This window comes from Rhinopithecus bieti, unplaced genomic scaffold, assembly GCF_001698545.2.
Source record: "Rhinopithecus bieti isolate Rb0 unplaced genomic scaffold, ASM169854v2 scaffold_32047, whole genome shotgun sequence".
Lineage (NCBI taxonomy): Eukaryota > Metazoa > Chordata > Mammalia > Primates > Cercopithecidae > Rhinopithecus > Rhinopithecus bieti.
Genome location: NW_016814042.1, coordinates 210,758 through 219,427, shown reverse-complemented (window position 1 = coordinate 219,427; position 8,670 = coordinate 210,758).

The window sequence follows — 8,670 nt, the reverse complement described above, 5'->3', positions numbered from 1 at the left end:
AGTGGTGCAATCGTGGCTCACTGCAGCCTCAAGCTCCTGGGCTCAAGTGATCCTTCCACCTCAGCCTCCCAAGTAGCTGGGACCACAGGAACATGCCACCATGCATGGCTAATTTTTACTATTTTTTTGTAGAGTTGAGGCCTCGCTATGTTGCCCAGGCTGGTATCAGTCTCCTGGCCTTAAGTGATTCTCCTGCCTCAGCCTCCCAAAGTGCTGGGATTACAGGCACGAGCCACCATGCCTTGGCCCAATGTCTCTTTTTCTGTGTGTTAAAAAATATACAAAATACTCCTTTTTTTGTTGTCAAGTCCAGAAGATCCATCAGTCAAAATAATTGCTTCTTAAATTTATTAACTCCATCCAAAATAATTAATTCTTACAGGTGAGACAACAGTCACAATACTTGCAACTTCCTTTTCAACATTTGTCATTCTATGCAGAATATCCCAAGCAAAACTGAGGCAAAAAGTGAACTGATTGTGGAGTGGGGAGCTGGTGGCTTTTTAACATTTTAGAGAAATGTATTATGAGTAAGACATCATAATTGGTTTTGAGTGAAATGATTACCTGCATCAGACTTCATCATACAGTTGAGCCAAATGAGATTAAGGACTCTCGTATCTACAATAAAATACTCTAGTTTGTAACTGAGGACCATCATATTACACAGATTTTCCATAAAAACTGAGTGAAGTGAGGTTTTGCGGGGAGGTAACTTTCAGGTGGGTCTTGATGTAACAGACAAGGTTAGGAGAGCAGGGTTGGGGAGAACAAGGGCAACCCAGGTGGGGGAAGGCAAAAGTCAGGAGGCAAGACCACATGGAGATGCGGATGGGGTGGGTGCACTGAAAAGCAGTGGGTTCCAACAGGACTGGGCGATCACTTTCTGGACCCACTGAAACACTGAGCTGAGAAGGAGTCTGAGTTTTATCCGAAAGGCAGGTAGCAGCTTCTTAAAGAAAGTTGTAACCTTTCATCAGGGTAGGAAAACTTGAAACAGGAAGACTTGGTTGTGATAATCCCAATAAGCAGTAATAGAACTACAAATAGCAGGCTGGTGGGAGGCAATAGACCTAAGCAGGGACAAATCTGAGACATGGTGGGGGAAAGTGACAATGAGGACACAGGACACTTTATTCCAGGAAGTATCTTGCTGTTTCACCAAGGGTGGAGTGCAGTGGTGCAGTTGTAACTCACTGAGACCTCAACCTCCTCGGCCCAAGGGATCCTCTCCACTCAGCCTCCCAAAGTATTGGAACTACAGGTGCACATGACCACACCATGCTATTTTATTTCTGATTTGAGCAACACAGGCACAGTGTCTCAGGCTTGTAATCTCAACACTTTGGGAAGCTGAGGCAGGAGGATTGCTTGAGCCCAGGAATTCAAGACCAGCCTAGGCAACATAGCAAGACTTTGTGACATGGTTTGGCTGTGTCCCCACCGAAATCTCATTTTGAACTGTAGTTCCCATAACCCCCATGAGTCATGGGAAGTGGGAGGTTATTGAATCATGGGGATGGTTACCTACATGCTGTTCTCGTGATGCGAGTGAGTTCTCATGAGATCTGATGGCTTTGTAAGGGGCTTTAACCCACTTTGCACTGCACTTATTCCTGCTAACATGTAAAGGACATGTTTGCTTCCCCTTCCACCATGATTGTAAGTTTCCTGAGGCCTCCCAGCCATGCTGAACTGTGAGTCAATTAAACCTCTTTCCTTTATAAATTACCCAGTCTTGGGTATGTCTTTATTAGAAGCATGAGAACAGACTAATACAGTAAACTGGTACTGGCAGTAGGGTGCCGCTATAAAGATACTCAGAAATGTGCAAGCAACTTTGTAACTGGGTGACAGGCAGAGGCTGGAACAGTTTGAAGGGCTTAGAAGATGATATGAAAATGTGGGAGGCCAGGTGCCGTGGCTCAAGCCTGTAATCCCAGCACTTTGGGAGGCTGAGACGGGCAGATCACGAGGTCAGGAGATCAAGACCATCCTGGCTAACTCGGTGAAACCCCATCTCTACTAAAAAATACAAAAAAAAAAACTAGCCGGGCGAGGTGGCAGGTGCCTGTAGTCCCAGCTGCTCGGGAGGCTGAGGCAGGAGAATGGCGTAAACCCGGGAGGCGGAGCTTGCAGTGAGCTGAGATCCCGCCACTGCACTCCAGCCTGGGCAACAGAGCGAGACTCTGTCTAAAAAAAAAAAAGAAAATGTGGGAAAGTCTGGAACTTCCTAGAGACTTGGAGGGCTCAGAAGACAGGAAGATGTGGAAAAGTTTAGAACTTCCTAGAGACTTGTTGAATGGCTTTGATCAAAATACTGATAGTGATATGGACAATAAAGTCCAGGGTGAGGTGGTCTCAGATGGAGATGAGAAACTCATTGGAAACTGGAGCAAAGGTCACTCTTGCTATGCAAAGGGACTGGCCGCATTTTGCCCCTGCCCTAGAGATCTGTAGAACTTTGAACTTGAGAGAGATGATTTAGGGTATCTGACAAGAAATTTCTAATCAACAAAGTGTTCAAGAGGAAGCAGAGCAGAAAAGTTTGGAAAATTTGCAGCCTGATTATGCAATAGAAAAGAAAACCCCATTTTCTGGGGAGAAATTCAAGCCTGCTGCAGAAATTTGCAAAAGTAATAAGAAGCCAAATGTTAATCTCCAAGACAATGTGGAAAATGTCTCCAGGGCAGGGCATGTCAGGGACCTTCACAGCAGCTCCTCCCATCACAGGTCAGGAGGCCTTGGAGGGAAAATGGTTTCCTTGGCCAGGTCCAGGGCCCCCCTGTTGTGTGCAGCCTAGAAGCTTGGTGTCCTGTGTTCCAGCCATGGCTAAAGGGGGCCAAGGTACAGCTCAGGCCATGGCTTCAGAGGGTGCAAGCCCCAAGCCTTGGCAGCTTCCACATGGTGTTGAGCACGCAGATGCACAGAAGAATTGAGGTTTGGGAACCTCCACCTAGATTTCAGAGGCTGTATGGAAATGCCTGGATGTCCAGTCAGAAGTGTGCTGCAGGGCAGAGCCCTCATGGAGAACTTTTGCTGGGGCAGAGCAGAAAGGAAATGTGGGGTTAGAGTTCCCACACAGAGTCCCCACTGGAGCACTGCCTAGTAGAGCTGTGAGAAGAGGGCCACCGTCCTCCAGACCCCAGAGTGGTAGATCCACCAACAGTTTTAATTGTGTGCCTGGAAAAGCTATAGACACTCAACATCAGCTCATGAAAGCAGCCAGGAGCGGGGCTGTACCCTGTAAAACCATGGGGCAAAGCTGCCCAAGACCTTGGAAACCCACCTCTTGTATCAGCATTGCTCAGAACAGGTCCCAAGACTGACCATAAACAAGATCTCTGCAGTACTGTGACATGCTTGTGACGGCTATGACGCTCACGCTGGAGGTTACTGGTTTACTGGAATGAGGGCAAGGAACACCTGGCCCACCTAGGGTGGAAAACCACTCAAGGCGTTCCTAAACCACAAACAATGGCATGAGCAATGAGTGATCTGTGCCTTAAGGACACATTCCTGCTGCAGATAACAAGCCAGAGCCTGTCCCTTTGTTCCCCATAAGCAATACTTTTAGTCAATCTATAAACTGCAGAAACGACGTTTATCACAGGCTTATTGTCAATAAATAGGTGGGTCAAACTCTGTTCAAGGCTCTCAGCTCTGAAGGCTGTTAGCCCCCTGATCTCACTGTGCACTCTATTTCTGTGTCTGTGTCTTTATTCCTCTAGTGCCACTGGGTTGGGGTCTCCACGACCAAGCTGGTCTCGGCAAGTGTGACCTGGATGTGATACATGTAGTCAAAGGAGATCATTTTAGAGCTTTAAGATTTGACTGCTGTCTGGAATTGAAACTTGCGTAGGCCCTGTAGCCCCTTTGTTTGGCCAATTTCTCCCATTTGGAATGGGTATTTTTACCCAATGCCTGTAACCTCCATTGTATCTAGGAAGTAGCTACCTTGCTTTTAATTTTACAGGTTCAGAGGCAGAAGGGACTTTACTTGTCTCAGATGAGACTTTGGACTTGGACTTTTGAGTTCATGCTGGAATGAGCTAAGACTTTGGGGGACTGTTGGGAAGGCATGATTGTGTTTTGAAATGTGAGAACATGAGACTTGAGAGGGGCCGGAGGCAAAATGATATGGTTTGGGTATGTCCCCACCCAAATCTCATCTTTTTTTTTTTTTCCCCCAAGATGGAGTCTCACTCTGTCACCAGGCTGGAGGGCAGTGGCGTGATCTCAGCTCACTGACTCCCAGGTTCAAGTGATTCTCCTGCCTCAGCTACACATGTAGCTGGGAATACAGGCACGCACCACCATGCCCAGCTAATTTTTGTATTTTTAGTAGAGACAGGGTTTCACCATGTTGGCCAAAATGGTCTCAATCTCTTGACCTCGTGATCCATCTGCCTTGGCCTCCCAAAGTGCTGGGATTACAGGCATGAGCCACTGCACCTGGCCTCCAAGTCTCATCTTGAACTGTAGTTCCTATAATCCCCACCTTATGGGAGGGAACCAGTGGAAGGTAATTGAATCATGGGGGTGGTTACCTCCATGCTGTTCTTGTGAAGTGAGTGAGTTCTCACAAGATCTGATGGTTTTACAAGTGTTTTCCCACCCTCCCCTTCACTCGGCACTTCTCCTTGATGCCGCCATGTGGCGAAGGATATGTTTACTTCCCCTTCTGCCATAATTGTAAGTTTCCTGAGGCCTCCCCAGCCATGCTGAACTGTGAGTCAATTAAACTTCTTTCCTTTATAAACTACCCAGTCTCAGGTATATCTTTCTTAGCAGCATGAGAACACACTAATACACTCCGTCTCTACAAAAAAAATAAGAAAAATGAGCCAGGCATGGTGGCACATGCCAGGAGTTCCAGCTACTCAGGAGGCTAAGGAGGGAGGATTGCTTGAGACAAGNCGAGACTCTGTCTAAAAAAAAAAAGAAAATGAGGGAAAGTCTGGAACTTCCTAGAGACTTGGAGGGCTCAGAAGACAGGAAGATGTGGAAAAGTTTAGAACTTCCTAGAGACTTGTTGAATGGCTTTGATCAAAATACTGATAGTGATATGGACAATAAAGTCCAGGGTGAGGTGGTCTCAGATGGAGATGAGAAACTCATTGGAAACTGGAGCAAAGGTCACTCTTGCTATGCAAAGGGACTGGCCGCATTTTGCCCCTGCCCTAGAGATCTGTAGAACTTTGAACTTGAGAGAGATGATTTAGGGTATCTGACAAGAAATTTCTAATCAACAAAGTGTTCAAGAGGAAGCAGAGCAGAAAAGTTTGGAAAATTTGCAGCCTGATTATGCAATAGAAAAGAAAACCCCATTTTCTGGGGAGAAATTCAAGCCTGCTGCAGAAATTTGCAAAAGTAATAAGAAGCCAAATGTTAATCTCCAAGACAATGTGGAAAATGTCTCCAGGGCAGGGCATGTCAGGGACCTTCACAGCAGCTCCTCCCATCACAGGTCAGGAGGCCTTGGAGGGAAAATGGTTTCCTTGGCCAGGTCCAGGGCCCCCCTGTTGTGTGCAGCCTAGAAGCTTGGTGTCCTGTGTTCCAGCCATGGCTAAAGGGGCCAAGGTACAGCTCAGGCCATGGCTTCAGAGGGTGCAAGCCCCAAGCCTTGGCAGCTTCCACATGGTGTTGAGCACGCAGATGCACAGAAGAATTGAGGTTTGGGAACCTCCACCTAGATTTCAGAGGCTGTATGGAAATGCCTGGATGTCCAGTCAGAAGTGTGCTGCAGGGCAGAGCCCTCATGGAGAACTTTTGCTGGGGCAGAGCAGAAAGGAAATGTGGGGTTAGAGTTCCCACACAGAGTCCCCACTGGAGCACTGCCTAGTAGAGCTGTGAGAAGAGGGCCACCGTCCTCCAGACCCCAGAGTGGTAGATCCACCAACAGTTTTAATTGTGTGCCTGGAAAAGCTATAGACACTCAACATCAGCTCATGAAAGCAGCCAGGAGCGGGGCTGTACCCTGTAAAACCATGGGGCAAAGCTGCCCAAGACCTTGGAAACCCACCTCTTGTATCAGCATTGCTCAGAACAGGTCCCAAGACTGACCATAAACAAGATCTCTGCAGTACTGTGACATGCTTGTGACGGCTATGACGCTCACGCTGGAGGTTACTGGTTTACTGGAATGAGGGCAAGGAACACCTGGCCCACCTAGGGTGGAAAACCACTCAAGGCGTTCCTAAACCACAAACAATGGCATGAGCAATGAGTGATCTGTGCCTTAAGGACACATTCCTGCTGCAGATAACAAGCCAGAGCCTGTCCCTTTGTTCCCCATAAGCAATACTTTTAGTCAATCTATAAACTGCAGAAACGACGTTTATCACAGGCTTATTGTCAATAAATAGGTGGGTCAAACTCTGTTCAAGGCTCTCAGCTCTGAAGGCTGTTAGCCCCTGATCTCACTGTGCACTCTATTTCTGTGTCTGTGTCTTTATTCCTCTAGTGCCACTGGGTTGGGGTCTCCACGACCAAGCTGGTCTCGGCAAGTGTGACCTGGATGTGATACATGTAGTCAAAGGAGATCATTTTAGAGCTTTAAGATTTGACTGCTGTCTGGAATTGAAACTTGCGTAGGCCCTGTAGCCCCTTTGTTTGGCCAATTTCTCCCATTTGGAATGGGTATTTTACCCAATGCCTGTAACCTCCATTGTATCTAGGAAGTAGCTACCTTGCTTTTAATTTTACAGGTTCAGAGGCAGAAGGGACTTTACTTGTCTCAGATGAGACTTTGGACTTGGACTTTTGAGTTCATGCTGGAATGAGCTAAGACTTTGGGGACTGTTGGGAAGGCATGATTGTGTTTTGAAATGTGAGAACATGAGACTTGAGAGGGGCCGGAGGCAAAATGATATGGTTTGGGTATGTCCCCACCCAAATCTCATCTTTTTTTTTTTTTCCCCAAGATGGAGTCTCACTCTGTCACCAGGCTGGAGGGCAGTGGCGTGATCTCAGCTCACTGACTCCCAGGTTCAAGTGATTCTCCTGCCTCAGCTACACATGTAGCTGGGAATACAGGCACGCACCACCATGCCCAGCTAATTTTGTATTTTAGTAGAGACAGGGTTTCACCATGTTGGCCAAAATGGTCTCAATCTCTTGACCTCGTGATCCATCTGCCTTGGCCTCCCAAAGTGCTGGGATTACAGGCATGAGCCACTGCACCTGGCCTCCAAGTCTCATCTTGAACTGTAGTTCCTATAATCCCCACCTTATGGGAGGGAACCAGTGGAAGGTAATTGAATCATGGGGTGGTTACCTCCATGCTGTTCTTGTGAAGTGAGTGAGTTCTCACAAGATCTGATGGTTTTACAAGTGTTTTCCCACCCTCCCCTTCACTCGGCACTTCTCCTTGATGCCGCCATGTGGCGAAGGATATGTTTACTTCCCCTTCTGCCATAATTGTAAGTTTCCTGAGGCCTCCCCAGCCATGCTGAACTGTGAGTCAATTAAACTTCTTTCCTTTATAAACTACCCAGTCTCAGGTATATCTTTCTTAGCAGCATGAGAACACACTAATACACTCCGTCTCTACAAAAAAAATAAGAAAAATGAGCCAGGCATGGTGGCACATGCCAGGAGTTCCAGCTACTCAGGAGGCTAAGGAGGGAGGATTGCTTGAGACAAGAAGGTTGAGGTTGTAGTGAGCCATGATCTGCACCTGGGTGACAGGGTAAGACCTTATCTCTTAAACAAACACCACCTGGAAAACAGAGAGAAAAGAAAAGCTATCTTTATAATTCCACTGCTTGGGAATCATAATTTTGAGCATTCTGAATACTGTATTTGAGGATGTGAGGATGGCCTCCATATTTTCACCATGGTAGAATAATTCACACTCCAGTCGGCATCTGCATCAAATCAGCTTTCTGGTAAACTGAGTGAATTAAGCAGTTACTGGAGAGAGAGCTCCTAAAAATATCTTTTTCCTGTTTGGCCATCCTAAACTTCTAACCTGGTGTTCTGGTAGTGATTTTCATTAACCTTATCATGAGAAGGTACCCAGGTTTTTTTTTGTTTTGTTTTGTTTTCTTTTTTTTTAAGCAGAGCTTCACTCTGTTGCACAGGCTGGACTGGAGCCGTGTGATCTCGGTTTACTGCAACCAACTCCACCTCCTGGGTTCAAGCCATTCTCCTGCCTCAGCCTCCTGAGTAGCTGGAACCACAAGCACATGCCACCATGCCCAGCTAATTTTTGTATTTTTAGTAGAGATGGGGTTTCACCATGTTGGCCAGGCTGGTCTCAAACTTCTGACCTCAGGTGATCTGCCCGCCTCAGCCTCCCAAAGTGCTGGGATTACAGGCTTGAACCACACAGGTGAAACCCTGTCTCTAGTAAAGATACAAAATTTAGCTGGGCGTCATGGCACGTGCCTGTAATCCCAGCAGCTGGGAGGCTGAGGCAAGAGAATAGCTTGAACCCAAACCTGGGAGGCGGAGGCTGCGAGGAGACGAGGTCACCCTCCTGAATTGAGTGGGGCGACAAAAAAGGAAGTTTTTTTCCAAAAAAAAAAAAAAAGGCCGGGCGCGGTGGCTCACACCTGTAATCCCAGCACTTTGGGAGGCCGAGGAGGGTAGATCACTTGAGATCAGGAGCTCGAGCCCACCCTGGCAAACATGGGGAAACCCCGCCTCTACCAAAATACAAAA